We start from the raw sequence: 22,127 nt of genomic DNA, 5'->3' as shown, positions 1-22,127 counted from the left end.
GATTGCGAAACTGGACCTTGCACACTCCCTGTTCATTTTTTTTGTGTTATTTATAGAAGTTAGAGAACACCTAATGAGTTGTTGGATTACCTAAAGTTATTTATATACTCCAGAAGACCTGAGCTGAACGGGAGCAGAGAAAGAAACTATGGCAGGGAGATCCTGTCGCTGGCTGGAGTCCCCGACAGATGTTCTAATCCTTCTCCCTTTATTCAAAACTATAAAAAAGAAAATTAAACTTTTGGCTGGAGCTGGGCTTTAAAAAGTTAAAAAGTAAGGGCTTTAAAAAGTTAAAAAGTAAACAATGGTAGTCAGTTTAATTAGGTTTGTTGCTCTCACGCTCATATATTTGATACTTTGGGAGTAAAAGATTGCCTAATTTGGAAAACTCAAGATTATGAGATCAGCTTCTATTTAAATATATAACACTGATAATAATCAAACCCAATTTTTTTTTTACATTATTCAGACCTATGATTTATTTTCGTCTTCCCTCCTTTTCTCACCTGTTTTCAACCTGTTTTCAGTCTTACAAATCCACCACTACTCGAAATTAATTTAGAAAAACTTCACTTTGTCCAAACTCGCATAATTCAAAGAGCATTGCAAAGATGGCACAGCGAGGCTTAATAAAGTCATGTTTTCAGAATCCTATCATCTTCATACTATTTCTGCTCTATTTCTGTCCAGTTCACTGTCTCTTCTCATGACGTTTTGCTTTTTCTTTTGTGCTGGTAATATTCATTGAAGCTAATACTTCCAGGCACTACCCAATTACAGAGCTTGAACATTTTCACCATACTGATACAGATATATCATACTGTATAGACAGTAAGGAATCATTTAAGTATTTTCTTGCAATACATTTATAATTGTTCACTATTGTTTTTTTAGACTTGCAATATTACATTATTTGGCTATTTTAAAATATAACTGTATTTGTTGCTGTATATGTGATGCAAATTATTATATTCAGCGCTGCTTGAAATTAATATTCTTAATAATAAATAAAATATATACCTAATAAACCATATATATAGTGCAATTAAATACATAAAGTGCAAAAGGCCATCCTGGATGCAACCAGGCAATTTTACCTGCCTGCTGTCACATTATGCTTTCCTTTTTGCTCTGTTAAACAGTAACTGTGGTTGTAGCCTTAAAGTAAGCCTGTCATTTCATACTGAGCATTTTATGGAAACTTCACAATCAGAGGTCATCTTCATCTGCTTGTCAAAATGATCTTCTAATGGAATAATAAGGAAGAGACATCTTGGCTTATTGTGGAGTCCTTTATAACCAATTGTGAAATTAGACATCCTGATCATTGTTGAATAAAGACCTTGCCTGTTTATAGTTTATTGCTGGTGAGTGGGGACCCAGGAGGGGAGCACAGAGTGGCACTTGAATCCTCACAAGCAAGAGTCTTCACGTGTATTTTATTTTGAAAGGACTTTATGCAGTTGTGCACTTTATTGCACAATTTTAAACTTTATGCATTTAATTGCACTTTATATTATGGTTTATTAAGGATATATTTTATTGATTATTATTATTATTATTATTAAGAATATTAATTTGGAGCAGCGCTGAACATAATAATTTGCATCATTACTATTGTTTTTTTTATCTTACACGTCAACAGCAGTCCAATCATATTTAATGAATTGGTTCTTTTTTATTTATACACCTTAGCGTGGGTATTTATATATACTTTTCTGTATTTGTTCCTATATCTACAGATTTCTTCTATCCCTTGACTTTATGCCATTAGTTATTTCAGTTTAAAAAATAAAAACAAACACAATTTGAACTAAACTAAACCTGTTGAAATTATACATGTAATTTCATAAAATACTATGTTCTTCAATGGTAAATTTGTTTCCTGGATTCTCATAACAAAGAATTTAAAATATCCAAAATGAAATTAGAGTTTGAAGAACAATATATTCCATCTTTAGGTACATGTGGAAAAAAAACAGGAAGGTGACACTACATTCAACTTTAAATTATTAATGTCGACAGCAGCTTTTGTGCAATGGAAGAAAACGTTTGGTTGGGGAGACCTTAACCTCTTGAGATCCACGCTATAGCCGAGTGACGGCTACAGCGCGGACCTCCTTTGCCGGGACTACGTCTATTGACGTCGTCCCGTGCACAAGCGGCCTGCGCGCCCCCTGAGGGGCTCGCACGGCGCGCTCTGTGAATGTCAATGAGACTCGCCTGATCACCAATCCGCCTGATTACCGATCCGAGCAAGGGGTCGATCCCGACCCCTTACCACGTGATCAGCTGTCAGCCAATGACAGCTGATCATGTGACAAAACAGAGCCAGTAATCGGCTATTTTTCCTCCTCGCGCTGACAGCGCGAGGAGAGAAAAAAAAAGCCGATCACCGGCGGCCGTGATTGGGACATCAGTCCCGATCACGGCCAGTGTATAAGTGCCCACCTGCCGCCTGCCAGTAACCCCCAGAGCATTAATAAAGTGCCACCCAGCAGTGCCACCCATCAGTGCTTATAATGCCACCCAGCAGTGCCATACATCAGTGCCCACAGTGCCATACATCAGTACCCACAGTGCCACCTATCAGTGCCCACAGTGCCACCTATCAGTGCCCACAATCTGCCTCAACAACATTGCTGCACCTCAGTGCCACATATCCGTGCCCATCAGTGTCATCTACCAGTGCCCATCAGTGCCCAGCAGAGCCACCTATCAGAGCCACCTATCAGTGCCCATAAGTCCCATCTATCAGTGGTACCTATCAGTGCCCCTTAGTGCCACCCATCCGTGCCACCCATCTGTGCCACCCATCCGTGCCACCTATCAGTGTCCATCAGTGCCGCCTTATCTGTGCCCATCAGTACTGCCTTATCTGTGCCTATCGGTGCCACCTTATCTGTGCCTATTAGTGTCGCCTTAACTGTGCCTATTAGTGCCCACCAGTGCCGCCCATCAGTGCTGCCCATCAGTGCCCACCAGTGCCGCCTCATCAGCGCATTTCAATGAAGGAGAAAAATGACCTGTTTGCAAAATTTTATAACAAACTATTAAACATGATTTTTTTTTTTTTGCATCTTTTTTTGTTTGTTTAGCAAAAAATAAAACTCCCAGCTGTAATTAAATACCACCAAAAGAAAGCTCTATTTGTGGGAAAAAAATGATAAAAATTTCATTTGGGTACAGTGTTGTATGGCCGCGCAATTGTCATTCAAAGTGCATCAGCGCTGAAAGCTGATAATTGGTCTTGGCAGGAGGGTGGGTTTAAGTGCCCAGTAAGCAAGTGGTTAAAGAGGAAGTAAACCCTGATGGGTTTACTTCCTCTTTGTCTCCCTGCAAAGGTAAAGCATAATGGACTACTATGCATCGCACAGGTTGATGTCACATGGGTTGGTCACATGGGTTGATGTCACATGGCGACAGTCCCAGCATCCCCCAGGACTGTGACATCGTAAGGGGGCGGGGTCACCATGTGACACCAACCCATGTGACATCAACCCATGTGACACCGCCCCTTGTCCCTATATAAGTCGCAGCGCGTCCCTGGCATTGCGGCCGGAGAGAACGTTGAGTCAACATCTCCAGGAAAAGAAGAAGAAGAACGGAAGGCGGCGGCGGCGACAGAAGACCGGGCCACCGCCTGTAAAAGAGCTATAAGAAGGCGTGGTGGCCCGGCAGAAGAACCGAAGAGGGGCACAAGACCCCCGAAGTCGGAAGAAGAGGCCGCGGCGACGAAGAAGAATGCCGGGTTCCTCCGCTAGTAAAAGAGCTACAAGAAGATAGCGGAGGAGTCCGGCGAGAAGACCCCCGAAGACGGAAGACCCCCGGAGCTGTGCAATAAATTATTTTATCTTGTGTGTTGTGTTTTTTTTTGTACTTTTTTTTACAGGTGAATGGGTAGGGATACATTGTACCCCATACTCATTCACATAGGGTGGGGGGCCGGTATCCGGGGGCCCCCTTATTAAAGGGGGCTCCCGGATTCCGATAAGCCCCCTGCCCGCAGACCCCGACAACCAACGGCCAGGGTTGTCGGGAAGAGGCCCTTGTCCTCATCAACATGGGGACAAGGTGCTTTGGGGTGGGGGGGCCGCGCGGCCCCCCCTTCCCCAAGGCACCCCCCATGTTGAGGGCACGCGGCCTGGTACGGCTCAGGAGGGGGGGCGCTCGCTCGCCCCTCCTTTCCTGGCCGGCCGGGTAGCGTGCTCGGACAAGGGTCTGTTGTGGACTTGGGGGGGACCCCCTTGCCGATTTTTTTCAGCGTTGGGGGTTCCCCTTTAAGTCCATACCAGGCGGCGGGGCCAGCGACGTCTCCTTCGCGGGCCCCGCCTATGCAGACCCACTCGAAATGAGCGGACTTTTCTCCGGGCGGGAAAAGTCCGTTCATTTCAAAAGTACGGCGGACTGGCATACACACGGCCGGATTGTCCGCCGAAATGCCAGTCCGGCGGGAAGATTGGAGTGTAAAACTACATTCTAAGTCCGCCGTACTTTCGGGTCAAAAAAGTATGCCGGAGGCTACACACGGGGGGATTGTTTGGCGGACTTGAGTTTGCCGGACTTTTCCACCCGCTTGTTTGATCGTGTGTACGCGGCATTAGGGTTTACAACCACTTTAATGCAACACTGTTGAGCCTTTGATTAGTTCTGATGGTTAAAACTGTATTACAGGCAAACGGCTAAACACACAAAATATATACATATACTGGAGTTGTATTACCACCAAAGAACTTTTATTTCTGTCCATCCAGTCCTGGATTAGCTCTGCCATACAGCACAGCCCTGTTTGTCAGGACAGAAGACATGATTTTTGTCTGCTGCAGTTAAAGGCTAAGTTCATATTTTAAGACAAAATAAGAAAAGCACATATTTTTGCAGGTAAAAAATGTGAATGTATTTTTTTTCTTAGGAACCTGCAGAGAATTAAACCCATGATCAGTGGACCACGGGTGCAATGTTAGGTTCCTGCTCACAGTGGATTTGTGAGTGTAAAATCTGGTGCAGCTGTGCATGGTAGCCAAACAGCTTCTAACTTCAGCTTGTTCCATTTTTTTCCCCAAGTTTTGAAAAAAAAAAAAAAACTGGCAGCTGATTGATTTCTTTGCAGGGCTGCACCAAATTCTGCAATCTCCAGTTTTAGTAAATCAACCTCACTGCCTAGAGCTGTCTGCCCATATACTTGTACGGGCATGGGCGTCTGCAGATAGAGGCAAGGGGGGTCAACTGTCCCCCCTGGAATCAGCAAGGTGTTCGCACACAGACACTGGTGTCCATGAGCAGTCCTTGCAGGCATGGCGAGGAGGAGAGGGGGCGCCAGATTGTGAGCTGTGCTTGCCTCCTTCTCTGTAGCTGCAGCCGTACCAAACAGGAGAAGGACGATTATCCCAGGCTTGGCTACTATCCAAGTCAGAGTGATCACAGTCAGAGCAGCAGTGAGGTTGGGCAGAGCAGGAAGTTAAAGTTCACTCAGCAGCCACTGTCCAGCCCAACAGTCACCAGAGCTCAACCCAGGCCAGCTAAGAAGTTCCTGAAGCCATGAAAGCTGCCATTAAAGTGGTTGTAAACCCTTACAAACCACTTTGACCTACAGGTAAGCATAGATTAAGGCTTACCTGTAGGTCCAAGAAATATCTCCTAAACCTATACGGTTTAGGAGATATTTACCTGAAGACAGCCACCTCTGTCTACGGCGCATGCGCCGTAGACAGCGGCGTGCAGGCGCACTGGGTAAGGCGCAGATCGTGGCGATATGCCGCGAGTGTCGGCTCCCGTGCGCATGTGCGAATCACAGCACCGGAGCAGCGAGACCCACCAAGAAGATGGATGCTCGGAACTACAGGGGACAGCGGTGACTTCGCTGGCTCCTGTGTCAGGTAAGTGACACATAATGGACTACTATGCGATGCATAATAGTCCATTATGCTTTACCTTTGCAGGGAATGAAAGAGGAAGTAAACTCATCAGGGTTTACTTCCTCTTTAAGGTGAAGCGCTAAATGATATTTGTAGAACAAGCTAGGTTAGTGTCAGCTTGTTCTGTGTCATGGTCTGTCTGTAATCACCAGTGCTTGCAGATTACTGTTTAATTATCAGTATCCAGCAATTATAATAAGACCCCAGACCAGGACAATTATACTACTTCCCAGGCTCATTACAAATCTGTAATGGACATTTTTAAGGCTACATGTTTTAATTGCAAAGGAGGTGAGTGTCTGCAAGAATTATTTTCTGACCAAGCATGTGATCAGTTACATATTCTTTAAGGTCAGTTAAAATATCTAAAAATCTCTCACTCGATAGAAGCTGTTAATATTTTAGAAGAAATCTGTATTTCAGGCTAACTGAAGACACCCAACATTAAGCGCAGTTTGGCATCTTCGCCCTGGTCACAAGATAAACCTGTCCTGGCACTGGGTGCGCTGCAAGATCAGTGTCACTGGGAACAATAGGAAACAGTAGCATTTGTATGGCCACAATAGGAGTTATACAGTATGGGCAGAATATCATCTTTATGCTATTGTGCCAATATAACTGATATTGTGCCTATATAGATGCTGTTGCACCCATATAGAGCACACAAGCATCTATATGGGCACAAAAGCAATTATATGGGCACAACAGCATAAAGATGCTATTGTAATCTCCACTGTCCACTTTTTTGTGTGATTGATTGATTGCCTAATTGTATGTTTATTTATACCTTTACTTGCTGTGGTCGCTCGCAGCATATTTTTCATGGTTTTGCATGTGGCTCAGATTGCCATGGCAAAACCAGGTACACTCTCTCCCCCAAAAAGTGCCAAATGTGGAAGTGGGGTGGGTGCAAACAAGTGGAGCTTCCCCTTTTTAGTGGAGCTCTGCTTTAACACTGCCACAAGCCATCAATAGGGAGGGTAGATTGAAAGTAGAATTCCAGCTTGCGCTAGCCTTAAGAACTACCCCCTGTCCCCTTACCCCTAACACCTATCCGGGCTACCCTATTTTCAGACTGTTCCAATCTGGTCATGTTATCTCACCTGTGTGATTCAGCAGCATATGCAGAGGAGAGGAGGGAGCACCAATAACTACTGTGATATGGGAACCTATGGGTGACATCACCTCATCAGGCTTTATCAGCCGTTACCAGGTGCTTTATCCCCTGCAGCTGCTGTTGACTGACACAGGTAAGATCACATGACCAGAACTTAAAATGATGCCCCCCCCCCCAAAAAAGTTCTGTGGACGCCCATGTGTACGGGCAGACAGTTCCTGAGCAGTAGGCAGTGTGAATGAACTACCGGCATGCTGATTAACATGCCGGTAGTTTATTCAAGGGCTTGTAGTTTTTCCATTTACAGATTTCTGTAAAATTAATGATGCAGATGTGTAGATGGAGCTGATTTAAATTGTAACAGCAGGCATGGGGAGAAGAACCCCCACCTACTGTCACAGTGGGGGATCGGGTGTTGCCTACTAACATGTTACATGTGCACCTTAAAAATGGGTGTGAATTGTAACTTGTTACTAAAAGAACTTATCCTTTAATCACTTCCCGACTGGCGCACGCTGATGTACGTCGGCAGGATGGTACGGACAGGCAAATGGGCGTACGGGTACGTCCCTTTAAATTTGCCACTCTGCCATCGTATGCGCGGCGCATGCGCCGGTCGGGACCTCTGTGAACTCGATCGCCGCGAGGATACCCGCGATCATCTCACAGGGAGGAAGAACGGAGAGATGCTAAAGTAAACAAGCATCTCCCTGTTATGCCTAGTGACAGTGTCACTGATCTCTGCTCCCTGTGATTGGAGCAGAGATCAGTGATGTGTAAAACACAGCCATGCCCCCCACAGTTAGCAACACGCCCCTAGGACACACTTAACCCCTACACTGCCACCTAGTGGTTAACCCCTTCACTGCCAGTGTTATTTACACAGGAATCAGTTTGAATAGCACTGATTGCTGTATAAATGACAATGGTCTCAAAAATGTGTCAAAAATGTCCGATGTGTCCGCCATAATGTTGCAGTCACAATAAAAATCACTGATCGCCGCCATTACTAGTAAAAAAAATATTAATAAAAATGCCACAAAACTATCCCCTATTTTGTAAACGCTGTAACTTTTGCGCAAACCAATCAATCGGTTATTGCGATTTATTTTACCAAAAATATGTAGAAGAATACGTATTGGCCTAAACTTTTACACATTTTTGGGGGATATTTATTATAACAAAAAGTAAAAAATAATGTGTTTTTTTCCAAATTATCGCTCTTTTCTTGTTTATAGCGCAAAAAATAAAAACCGCAGAGGTGATCAAATACCACCAAAAGAAAGCTCTATTTGTGGGAAAAAAAGGACGTCAATTTTGTTTGGGAGCCGTGTCGCACGGCCACGCAATTGTCAGTTAAAGAGAAGCAGTGCTGAATCGCAAAAAGTGGTTGGGTCTTTGGCCAGCAAAATGGTCCGGGGTTTGTGTGGTTAAGTAATATTTAAAGAGGCAGTAAACCCTGATGGGTTTACTTCCTCTTTGATTCCCTGCAAAGGTAAAGCATAATAGACTATTATGCATCGCATAGTAGTCCATTATGTGTCACTTACCTGACACAGGAGCCAGTGATGTCACCGCTGTCCCCTGTAGTCCGGAGCCTCCATCTTCTTGGTGGGTCTTGCTGCTCCGGCGCTGTCATTCGTCTGAGCCGCGATGACGTCACTCCCGCGCATGCGCACAGGAGCTGCCACTCGCGGCATATCGCCGTTAACTGCAGCGTGCTCAGTGCGCCTGCGCGCCGATGTCTACGGCGCATGCGCCTTAGACAGCGGTGCCTGTCTTTCGGCAAATATCTCCTAAACCATGTAGGTTTAGGAGATATTTATTGGACAGAAAAGTTTACAACCACTTTAAGGGACCTGTGGGCAGACAATAGAAAAAGAAGCATTAAACTGATAAGTTCCTTTCTCTGTCACTTTGCTCTCCTCCTATTAAAATGTTGCTTGTTGGCACATAGACAGTGCAGGACAGATGATTAGCTATTTGTGGTGGATGTGCCCCCCCCCCCCCCCAAGTCTGAACTCTATTTATTAGAGATTTCTACAGGCTGTCTAGAGGCTGCTAAGTCAAATTTAGGCACTTACACTGCTTGCATTTATTTATATATTAATGAATACAGAGCTACATTCATGTGTGTCTTTTATATCTGCTGGGAGATCGCCTTTATTAATTCTACCATATGACTAAAAGGGTTGTTATGGGCAAACACATGAGCCAGTTCACTGTGACCCCTGTGTATATCAACAACACTGCTGGGAAAGGTGTTTAGGTTAAATATTTGAAATTATTAATCTGGGGGAATAATTTATCCTTTAAAAATTACATCCATGACTCTTTTTATCCTACATATAAACCGATTGAATACTTTTTCTCTAAAGGGAGAATCAAACAGTTCAACTGGGGCTGAAATGTGTTTTTGTCGGTTATTTTTGGCAATTGAATGATTGATTCTTTACCAGCTGAGAGTAAAAGGAACAAGCAAAGCCTATGGATCTATAAAATATATGCACACTGATGCCTCATTACCACACTGTCACATGCAATAACTGAACCTATACATCATTGCCTTTAAAGAGCCCAAGCAATGAAAATCAGTCTTGTAGCTGGTATAAAAGTTACTTTGATGAAGGGATGGAAGAAGAATATGTTTAGGAAGCTGTCAGCGAGTGTGGTATTCTTAAATGTTAGTGAGCTATGTGACACTATGTTTAGTGACAAGGTCACAGTAAAGTTGGATGGATCTGGTATGCATGTGAAATGCGAGACAGACAGTTGATCTCTTAATGGGAAAAATAGCCTTAAAGAAGAAATCGGCAAAAGGCAAGTGTGCATGCATAGCCAAAGATATCATTAGAGTAGAAGAAGCACAGCCATGTTCAAAAAGAGAGCAGCAAAAGTGACAGCTTCAAATGAAAAACATTTTGTAATAATGGTAAATGTGTTAGAAAAAGATGTGCACACACGGTTATTTTTAAAAATACATTTGCAATGGTGTGCAGTGACTTATGACAAGTAGCAACCAATGAGAAATCAGTTTCAGGAGTTAGTGTTAGGAAAACCAATGAAAGCTGATTCCAGATTTGTTGCTAATAAACAGCACTGCTTTTTGCACACTACAGTTTTTAAGCATTATCTATTTATTTTTATTTTTTAAGGGATTAAGATACCAAAACTAAGTCCAATCTAGATCTAGTTTTTGGCACTAGTAAAGAATTAGCAATTGTTTTGGCATTTGCACAGTTTGAAATGGTCATTACATAAATAGCCCTCTACCCTCCAACACTGGGCACGATTGCGTTCCTACAAGCATGTTTGGTATTAGGATAATGTGGACATGCAGAGGTGACAAAATTATCACAATTTAAAGTTATTTTACTGCTAAAGTTTAAGAGGCAGTGTGCATATACACAGGCACACATTTCTGAAATGTTGAAATTAACAGTATCTAATCACTACAGTGTGCATTTATGGGAAAAGCAACGTAATACAAATAAGATAGAGTTACAATATTATACCATTAGTGTCAGACTTCATTTAATTGTATTGTATTGTAGTAGTGAGTAGGAATAATGTGAATGTATTTGTCTTAATATGTAGAGAAGCTGTAGGCGCATTAGTTTCCACCTGCATGTAAACATCAGTAACTATTGCTATCCAACTTGGAAAATAAATATGCTTATTTACCATTGTAGTAAGCTTTAGAACTTCTTTTAAAAGACCTATACTATAAATCTATAAATAATAACATATTTTGATACCAGTATACAATTAATACATGTGATAACAGTTTTTAGTTCATATACCTCATAATTCTTTTCAACAACATGAAACATTAGAGCGTTTTGGACAAACAAAGAAAATATCATTTTTCTCGTCTACATGCATGCAGTCCAGCAATGTCTGAATGGCATTTTTTTTTTCTGTCTTCATCTTTCAAACAGTGTTTCCCAGTGCTAAACCTTTCATCCAATTTCTAAATTGCTGCATTTGTAAATTTCAAAAGCAAGTGTAAGGGAATAGAAGTGGTAAAAAAAAAAAAAAGCACTTGTGAATTTTTCTCTTTGTTCGCTTTGATTTTATTGGTGTTCAGCCGGTCCCAAGCAGCAGCATGTATTGCCATTCCTTCACTCCATTCTATTCAACCATCAACATTGAGGAATGAAAGCTTTGTGTAAGCTCTAGGTCAATGATGGTGAACCTTGGCACCCCAGATGTTTTGGAACTATATTTCCCATGATGCTTATGCACATAATGGGAAATGTAGTTCCAAAACATCTGGGGTGCCAAGGTTCACCATCACTGCTCTAGATAAACCTCCAGTTCATGCTTAGATGGTGTGACTGCCTCTCCTGCCCAATGGAAAAGCACTGGACCAATCAGTGTCACATGTGAAGAAGGAAAGAGATTCAGAACCTTCTCTGAAGTATTTTCTTAGCTTCCAATGGTTGAGCAGATCAGCAAGGGAGAGAAGGAAAGGAGAGTATATACTGCTGGGGAAGAGAACATTAAAGCCCCGTACACACGAGCGGACTTTTCGACATCCAAACTCCGACGGACTGAGTCCGTCAGACTATCCGATCGTGTGTGGGCTGCAACGGACTTTAGCTCCGCTAAAGTCTGACGGACTTTAGAAATGAAGCATGCTTCAAATTTTCCCGACGGAACTCCGCCGGACCCGGTCCCCTTCGAAAAATTCGCTCGTGTGTGTGCTACTCCGACGGACTAAAACCGACGCTAGGGCAGCTATTGGCTACTGTCTATGAACTTCCTACGTCGAATCCAGTCGTACGTCATCACGTTCGACTCCGTCGGAGTTTGGTGTGATGGTGTGTGGTCAAGTCCGTTCGGTCGAAAAGTCCGCCAGAACTCCGTCGGAACTCCGTCTGAACTCCGGCGGAACTCCTTTGGAGGTCTGTCAGACTTAATCCCTCTCGTGTGTACGGGGCTTAAAGGAAACCTACAGAGTTGCTCTGCATTGGCAAAGCATAGGTTTCTTTTAACCACTTGCTTACTGGGCACTTAAACACCCTTCCTGCCCAGACCAATTTTCAGCTTTTGGTGCTCTCACACTTTGAATGACAATTACTCAGCCATGCAACACTGTACCCAAATTAATTTGTCCTTTTTTTCCCACAAATAGAGCTTTCTTTTGGTGGTATTTGATCACCTCTGGGGTTTTTATTTTTTGCGCTATAAATGAAAAAAGACGCATATTTCTTTGTTTCTGTGACAAAATTATGCAAATTATTAATTTTTCTTCATAAATTTTGGCCACAATTTATACTGCTACATATCTTTGGTAAGAATAACCCAAATTAGTGGATATTATTTGGTCTTTGTGAAAGTTAGAGAGTCTACAAGCTGTGGTGCGAATCATACAAAATTGATCACATCTGATGTACTGGTGGTCTATCTCACTTCTTGCGACCCGAACAAGTCAGGAAAGTACAAATACCCCCCAAATGACCCCTTCTTGGAAAGTAGACATTCCAAGGTATTTAGTAAGAGACATGGTGAGCTTTTTGATGTTGTCATTTTTTCCCACAATTCTTTGCAAAATTAAGATTTTTTATTTATTTATTTTTTTTCCCACAAAATTGTCATTGTAATAGGTTATTTCTCTCACATGGCATGTGTATACCACAAATGACACCCCCAAAAAAATTCTGCTACTCCTCCTGAGTATTACAATACCACATGTGTGGGACTTTTTCACAGCCTGGCCACTTAGAGAGACCCAACATGCAGGGAGCGCCATCAAGTGTTCTAGGAGCATAAATTACACATCTAACTTGTTGACTATCTATCACACTTTTGAAGGCCCTGGAGCATCAGGACAATGACATGTGACACTGATGACAGATGGCACTGATACGTGGCACTGATGACATTTATACGTGTCACTGATGACACGTGGCACTGATGACAGATGGCACTTATACGTGGCACTGATGACAGATGGCACGTATACGTGGCACTGATGACAGATGGCACTTATACGTGGCACTGATGACAGATGGCACTAATACGTGGCACTGATGACAGATGGCACTAATACGTGGCACCGATGACAGATGGCACTAATACGTGGCACTGATAATGCGTGACACTGATGACAGATGGCACTGATAAGTGGCATTGCTGACACGTGACACTGACAACAGATGGCACGTGACACTGACAACAGATGGCACGTGACACTGACAGGTGGCACTGGTGACAAATGGCACTGATACGTGGCACTGATGACAGATGGCACTTATACATGGCACTGATGACAGATGGCACTAGGGACAAATGGCACTGACAACAGGTGGCACTGGGGACAGATAGCACTAACAGGTGGCACTGGGGAGGATGGCACTAGGGGGGATGGCACTGGGCGAATGGCACTGGGGGAAGATGACACTGGGGCAGGATGGCACTGGGGTGGATGGCACTTTTTTTTATTTATTTTTTTTTTTTTTTACTTACGGCCGCTGCAGCCGTTTATCTCTCCCTTCTCACACGCTGTCTGTGTGAGGAGGGAGAACGACGCTGAGAGATGATCTCATATGTTTACAAATGAGATCATCTCTCATTGAACACGCCAGTCGCGCTGTAAACGGCCGCTGTGATTGCCCGTTTACAGCGATCCGAGAGACACGGCCAGCACAGAACTTCCCCGATGCGCGCTCCCGGGAGCGCGCATTGCGGAAGTAAACAGGAGGCCGTCCAGGGAGTCCCGGCAGTTAGCGTCCGCTCTGTAGCCGTCTTTCGGCTATAGGGCCGGCGCGAAGCGGTTAAAAAAAAATTATCGCTACAGGTTAAGTGACCCGAAATATATAAGACTTTATTTTACAGTATAAAGACAAAAATACATTGTGTGCCATTGCTGTTTTCCTTTTGAAAAATATACTGACCCAGTATGCAGCAGCCCATGTCCAGTTCAGTGACTCACCATAAGCTGTCTGATTTTATCTATATATACATATACACACACACACTATATTACCAAAAGTATTGGCACATCTGCCCTTACACGCACATGAGCTTTAATCTCATCCCAGTCTTATGCCGCATACACACTATCGGATTTTCCGTTGGGAAATGTTCGTTGTGAGCTTGTTGTCAGAAAGTCAGACCGCGTGTATGCTCCATCGGACATTTGCTGTCGGAATTTCCGCCCCAAAAATTTTTCTTAGCAGGTTCTCAAATTTTCCACCAACAAAAGTCCGATCGTGTGTACACAAGTCCACGCATGCTCGGAATCAAGTACAAGCCGGAAGCGATCGGTCTTGTAAAACCAACATTCGTAATGGAGATAGCATATTCATCACACTGCAAATTTTGAAATCTCTCAATTCAGCGCATTCTCCTCTTCTTTATAATGCTAGAATAATGATTCTTTTTCCTTGCTGCTGATATTCAAAGAGTTCTGCCAAACTGTTTTTTTTATTATTTCTCGTGATCTCATGAATAATCTTTGTTTTTTCTTCCCTCATGATCTCCATATATTTTTTGCTTTTTGTTTTTTCTCATGATCTTCAGAATCATTTTTTTTTTCCTAGTGATCTCCATAATATTTTTTATTCATTTTGTGTGTCAAGTTAACACAACACCATTGTTATCTTGTATTTTTTAACTTCAAAGAGATACAACTATGTTGGTGTCCCTTGTTCATTTGACATTGTATTTTTGGAATGTACCTGCCTACTTAAAACAAACTGTCCTTTTTGAAGTAAAACACATAGCCAAGTATTTGTCAAAAAAAAAAAATTAGACATTTAATAGGGGTCCTAACAAAATAAAGAGGACGCTGGAGAAACAGTTGGAATTGGTGAAGCCTTTGTACCCCAGGGCAGACATCAATTATTTGATTGGCAAAATTGGTAACCTGAGGAGTCCATTTAATAGGGGGCACAATACGGTACAGGACTCTGAGTGACTGGGAGCAGCAGCCTATGTTCTCTCTTGGGTGGCTGTATTGTTGGCTGTATTGTTGGTGATGTTGCTGGAGGTGGGTGGGGTTGCTGGAGGTGGTGGAGGAGTATGGTCCAACTCACACAGGTGACTTTTATTTGTGAGTTGGCCCCTCATCCCCTTGTTTAGGGCCTGAAGATGAGGCGTTGGCCCTCCTCCATGCGTTCCAGTTTACTCGCTGTCAGATAGCCATACAACTCGGGGCTACCAGGGGTCGTTGTTAGTACCGCAGTAGCCTGGCGAGTTAAGGTAGTCACTGACTCCTCCAGGTTCCTCGACCTTCCTGGTCCTTTTGGTTTGAAGACAGAGGGGAGGAACCTGTGATTCAGTCAGGCTGCTTGCCAGGGCCTCCTCCTGGCTGAGACTTTCCTGTGTATGAAAATGGTACATAGTTTTAATTTTTTGTTCATCAATCACACACAATTTTGAGCTCACAACTGTTGCAAATTGAATGTTAACAAATAAAAAAGACTATCCTTCTGACCCCAGCATTTTTCATTCTTGTCCCAATCATTTTTGGCTACTATTGTCTGTTGATATGTAAACCACTTTGCTAAATCAGAAATTAGTGATCAATAACATCTAGTTAACATCATTCAAGAAATATGTTCAACAATGCTATACCTGGCTCAAGGGCTTCTCCACATCTTCTTCCTGGGTGGAAGGCCCAGGTTGTACTTCAGGAGCCTCATCTGATGTTGAAGGAAGTGTGGAAGGAAGTTTAGATAGTGATGGCCTGGGTTCACTCAGGTCTGACAAAAAAGCAGTCTGTTATAGTACCAAAGCTGGGGACATTTATGTCATCTGCTGCTGCTCCTGATCTCATGGAATCCTTGACCTTTTTGCGCTCCCTATTATATGTGCTCCTCAGGTTAGCAATTTTGGCCTTCAAATAGGTGATGTCTGCTGTGGGATACACAGGCTTCACCAATTCCATCAGTTTCTCCAGCGCTGCCTTCCTCTTTAGCTTGTTGGAGTAGTCACTGTTTTTGACTTGCCAGAGACATGGCAGCTCCCTGTACATGTCCAGGAATCTGGGCAGGAAGTCTGGGTCAGTAAATTTTTCAACCATTTTCTCTGCAAGACACAACACAAGACAAACCCTAATGTCAGGCTAAACTCACCTAATCTTGTCCCAATATAGGCCTCAATTTCTTAAGCAGTATAGACCACTAACCACGGATGCCCCAAGTTAAAATTGTACCTTTGTTTGCATGATCTGTGCTTACAATCCTCTGTCCTCCACTCACAGATCATACGTACGACACCCGCGTGTTATACTTTATATTCACTGCGTATGCGTGAAACTCCGCCCCTGTCCTTCTTTCTAGTGTATTCACCGCCTCTTCTCTTTCAGGGCAGAGGGAAAGCACATGGCAGAGACACAGCAGGTGCCTGCAGAGTGCAGCAACGACGAGGACGAGGAAAGCCCGGAGCAAGGAAGTTCCAGATCCAGGACGAGACATAAGGTCTCAAATATGCCCTTTGTAGAGATGGTGGAGATGATGGACATCTTGAAGAGGGCAGACTATGATGGGAAGTATGGACCGTACAGCAACCCAAATGTGAGAAAGGCCAAGATCATGACTAAAGTTGTGAGAAGTCTACACAGGAATTTTGGGTTACGACGACCAAGGTGCAATTGAGGAAACGGTGGCCAGACCTGAAATTGAGGGAGCACGATCAGTATAGAAAGATCAGGAAGTGCTTCTAAAAAGTAAGTATTTTTCATGTGTTCCTATTATTATTAGTACTTTAGTGCAGCTCCATGTGCTTTTCTGTTTCAATATGTTTATTGAGAATTTTTGAATAAACAGTAATAAACAAGAGATTACAATCAACTCCTTGTGAGCCCTCGCAGGGGCCACTAATCGTGAATACAAACCCAAAGGGCTAACCATCACAATATATTTCTAGTAAACTCAAGATAAGGAAGGGAGATGAGCAAGAGATGGAATCTAGACTGGTTCAGTACCAAACAACTCGTTCCTTTATCATTTCCTGCGAGTAAGCCCTGTTCCTACTACCCCCGTCCATGGGTGGTAACAGTTTTTATTAGCAATGGGAGAGATTACTAAGGAGAGTGAAGAGAGATAGGGAACAGAAGAAAGAAGGGTAAAGAGAAAAAAAGGGGGAGGAAAGGAAGGGGGGAAGCTCGGGCTCGGACGCCCCGCCAGGGGAATTTAGACCAAGCCCAGGCATGCCGCTTGAAGCGTGGGGAACTCATAAGAGATTCACGGATCCCAGATCTTTAGAAATTTAGCATGAGAATCATGGACAATACTGGACATACGTTCCTGAAGTAACATAGCAGTCATGCGTGTCTTAACCCCTTGAAAATCTACCTGTTGTGACTTCCAGGCTTGGGCAATGGTCAGCTTGGCCGCTATAAACAGATAGGTAGCCAGCTTCTGTTGAGGGCCACGCAGGCCAGGAACCGGGCAATGTAGGAGAGCTAGCCTAGCGTCCCTTCGAATCGTTAGATGAAAGAGTGTCTGCAGTAAGCCAAAGATCCTAGACCAGAGCCCCACCAACCTTGGGCAAGCCCACCATGTGTGCATGACATCACCTCGCTGTCCACAGTTGCGGAAGCATCTGTCAGTACTCCCAGGGAATGCCCGAGCCATGCGGGCAGGTACCCAATACCATCGGAACATTACTTTATATGCGGCCTCTAGGGTATTTGTGTTGAACGAGCATTTGGCGACCGTGTGCCAGGCTCTGTTCCAATCCTCTGGGTCTACTGGGGCCTGAAGGTCCTTTTCCCATTGAGTCATATAAGAGAGGGGTGCCGATGGTGGGCGACCATTCAGGGAGGCATAAATGGCCGAAATGAGGCCCGGGGACCCTGGGGAGTGATGGCATGTATGTTCAAAAAAAGTTTTTTGGAAGGGATAGGTGGACGTGCGGCGCAATGCTACAATCCAGTGCTTTAATTGGATAAAGTGATAATGCTCCGTGACCGGCGCCCCCTGCATTTCCCTGATACTCTCCCAGGAGGGGAATGAACGTGAAGATAGAAAATTTTGGACTTGTGGGTAGCCATGCGAAGACCACCAGGAGAATGCCTGGGGCTCCACCAGACCGGGTGGGAAAAGAGGGTTATGGGTGATGGGGAGTAGGGGTAGGAAGGGGGACATCAGATTGTTAGCCGAGCGAACTGAGTCCCACACCTGCAGACCGTGAAGCAGCATGGGGCTCAGAGAGGGAGGGCGTAGATTCCTGGGAAACCAGAGGAGTGCCTGAAGTGAACACGGGTCAGAACCAGGTACCTCTAGGAGCACCCACAGAGGAACATCCGTGGTTGCATGAAGCATGGTCAATGGGGAGATCTGGGCCGCTATGTAGTATTTAGAGATATTGGGGACCCCCAGGCCTCCCCGGAGCCTATGGGTATAAAGGATCGCTCTAGGTACCCTGGGGCGTTTGCGCGCCCATATAAATTGGAGGATCCTATTCTGCAGGAGTCGGAGGAAAAAAGCGGGTACCCGGACAGGCAAAGTGCGAAAATAATAAAGGACTTTGGGGAGGATCGTCATCTTCGCCACTGAGATCCTCCCTACCCAGGAGAGTGAGGGAAATTGCCAGGCTTGCATAAGGGTGGACACCATGCGTAATTGGGGATAATAATTGGCAGAGAATAGGGAGGAGTAGGCTGGAGTCAATTTGACACCTAAATAGTCAATCGAGTGAGATGCCCAATGATAAGGAAAATGGTCCTGAAGTCACTGTACCAGTTCCAGAGGGAGGTTAACATTCAGCGCTGTGGTTTTGGAGGGGTTAATTTGAAGACCAGAGAAGGCTGAAAATTGGTCTAATACAAGTTGCAGGTTGGGCAGGGAGATGAGCGGGTTTGAAATGGTCAAAAGGGCGTCGTCCGCAAATAGGTTCACTTTGTATTGAGTGCCCGCGTAAGGAATTCCCGAGATATCACTATTGGCCCTGATCGCTGCCGCCAGCGGCCCCAATGCCAGGATAAACAGTGCCGGGGACAGGGGGCAGCCCTGTCTAGTTCCCCGGAGTATCGGGAAAGGGTCAGAAAGGAAGCCCGCGTATTTTACTGACGCCGACGGTGCGGAATAGAGGGCCTGGATCCATTGCAGGAAATGTGGACCAAATCCCCATTTGGTTAGAACAAAATAAAGGTAATCCCACAAGAGCGAATCAAACGCTTTATATATATCTAGGGAAAGCAAGAGTCCTGGTATTTTGCGCTGATTAAGTATATGGAGGAGATGGACCACCTTGCGGACATTATCCCCCGCCTGGCGACCGGGCACAAAGCCCACCTGATCCCTGTGAATGAGGGCCTGAAGATATCTGTTGACCCGCGTACTTAGGACCTTGCCCAGTACCTTCAGGTCAACATTCAACAGGGAGATGGGACGAAAGGACTGTGGGTCCATGGCTTCCTCAGACGACTTAGGGATCATAGAGATATGGGCTTTCAGCGAGTCCGGCGAGGGTCTCGCACCGTCCCGCCAAGCGTTGAAATAAGATGTGAGATGGGGCGTGAGCAGGGGTGCAAATGTCTTATAATATAGACCAGTAAAGCCGTCCGGACCCGGAGCCTTGGAAGGCTTAAGGGACTTTAGGGCTTTGGCGACCTCCATTTCAGTTATAGGAGCATTCAAATTATCTTGTGCCGCCAAAGACAATATAGGAAGGTCAATCGATTGGAAGAATCTCTCAGCCTTGTCTTGGTCGAAGGCTGTCGGTCTATTATATAGGGATGAGAGGAAGGAGGCAAAGCCTGCTACTACTTTAGATGGATTTGACGTAAATCCCCCTCCCGTCACCTGTAGTCGAACCGACCTGCCCGGACATCCCACCAAATTAAGTTTCCTAGCCAACATAGGACCAGGTTTGTTCGAGCAACTATAAAACTTATACTTGGACCAGCGCAGGGCCTTTTCCGCCTGAGCAGAGGCGAGCAAGTCCAACTCAGTGGCCAATTTGTCACGTGTCCGCCTATGGGTTACCGTAGGGTGCGCCTTCCATGTCACATCCGCCGCCTCTAACAAGGAGGTCAATTCTCGTATCTGCTGCTCCCTGGCCCGTTTTGTACGGGAAGCGATCTGGATCAAATGGCCCCTGACCGTCGCCTTGTGGGCTTCCCACAAGGCGACTTGAGAGTCGACTGAGCCTACATTTTCCGCAAAATAAGTTTGGATATGAGTTTCTATCTGGGAGGATGTAGCTTTCGTACTCAGGAGAGATTCGTTAATCCGCCAGAGGTAGGCCGGGCGGGAGAATCCCGCTAAAGTGATTCCAAAGATAAGGGGATCATGATCTGACCATGGAGAGGTGGCAATAGCAATCTTTTGTACCAATGGCAGGGAGCTAAGTTGCAGAAACACGTGGTCTATCCTACAAAAACTCTGATGGGGGTTAGAAAAAAAGGTAAAATCCTGAGACAATGGATGCTGCTCACGCCACACGTCAACCATGCCATAAGATTGGAAAAAATTATGCAATAGTTGTTCCTGAGAGGCATCACGGGACGGAGGCACTTCCCTGAGACTACGCCTGTCCAAAGAGGAGTTAAAAACAGAGTTGGAGTCTCCCATCATAATCAGAAGGCCTTTTTGGTGCCTGGTGATCACTTGGAGTAGGTGGGAGAAAAACCTCTGCTGAAATGATATAGGAGCGTAGTATCCAACCAAAGTGACCTCCTGGTCCCACAGGGTGCCCTGCAGGATCAAATATCTACCCGTAGGGTCTGCTATTTCTTTAGAACAGATAAATTGGAGGTTACGCCGAAAGGCCATCAGCACCCCTCTTTGCTTCTCAGTATGTGCTTTTCTTTATTGTTGCACAGTTTAAAATGGCAAGTTTGAGGTTCATGGGCACAGTATTCATTAGTATTAACCATCGTTCGCTCACTAATATCTAGTTAACCTGCATCTGCCAACGTTTTTGGCAGATGCAGGTTAACTACATTTGTTCATGTCTATTTGTATGAAAAGAAGTTTAGTACATTGTTGTCTAGATGTGTTTGTAACTATAAGGAGATACAAACTAGATTCAGTGTAAGGAGAGGACACTCAGCAGCTGTTTACACATCTGGACACAGGAGCACTAGTGTGGGACACCATAACAACCTCTTTATGGTGTCCCATGCAGGTGCTCCAGTGGATACTAGGGGTCTCTCCATGTGTGAAACTTGCACACAACAGGTAAGTATTCCAGCTTTTGAAAGGGAAAAAAATCATGTCTTCAGCTTGGACCTCTGCCAAAACAGAAAATTGGGCAACAATTCCAAGCAATGTTTCATATTACTATTTCTCACCTCAAATATCTGTCTGATAAGTATACCTTTTTTGTATTCACAAAAAAAAGAATCAGGACATCTGAGGACACCAGGACCCCCACATATCCTGAAGAAGGGGAATTCAAAACACAACATGAGGATGTTGATTCCGAGGTTCAGGAAGTGGGTGAAATGGTGACCACAACAGGTCAGTGTCCGATACCACAGCTTCAGGTAATAGATGTATGCCTGCATATTTATAATACATTGTGTTTTTTTTAGGTGATGTGGATGTTGTGAAAGAAGAAACTCTCTTCAACAGTACAAGTGCACAAATCCTCATCAGCAAAATAATGGTGTGCAACTGGGATTTAGAGACGGTCAAGGAAAACATCAATGATGTTAAAAAAAGACTGACCAACATCATTGATGTTTTAGCCAAAATCTTAAAAAAAAAAAAATACATGTTGTAGTTGTTGTTTATGTTTTTCAATTTTTTTTTAAAGTAATTTGAAAGTCAAATTTTGAAGATGCACACAGTGTGTCAACATGTGCGAGATCACATCATGGTGGATCAAAATATGTGTTTCGGGGGTGAAACCCCTTCCTCTCATCTACTTTAGTTGTGAGGAAGGGGTTGCACCCACAAAACACGTACATTGATATTCCATGATGGCAGATAGCACATGTTAACACACTTGTCTTTTCTCAACATCTATCAAAATAGATGTCGGGAAAAGACACACATTTTAGGCATGGGATCATGATGGAAATCCACATTTTGAGTCCCAATTTGTGTGCATCTTCAAAATTTGGCTTTTAGAGGGGTGAGATCACCCCATCTGATCAAGGCAAAATCAACACAGTTTTGACATACTAA

The 22,127-nt window shown here is 44.2% G+C and overlaps 1 protein-coding gene across 2 annotated transcripts in view; it reads right to left on the bottom strand.

Annotated features, from left to right (window-relative positions):
- ROS1 (ROS proto-oncogene 1, receptor tyrosine kinase) overlaps nucleotides 1-22,127 on the bottom strand; it is a 259,981-nt gene that overhangs the window by 20,079 nt on the left and 217,775 nt on the right. The gene's annotated exons all lie outside the window — the stretch shown is intronic.

The sequence above is a fragment of the Lithobates pipiens genome, unplaced genomic scaffold (genome assembly GCF_037356315.1).
Source record: "Lithobates pipiens isolate NorthernLeopardFrog02 unplaced genomic scaffold, aLitPip1_a1.2 Scaffold_18, whole genome shotgun sequence".
NCBI classification, from domain to species: Eukaryota; Metazoa; Chordata; class Amphibia; order Anura; family Ranidae; genus Lithobates; species Lithobates pipiens.
Note: the sequence above shows the minus strand (reverse complement) of the source record. Positions and strands in the feature narration are given on the sequence as shown.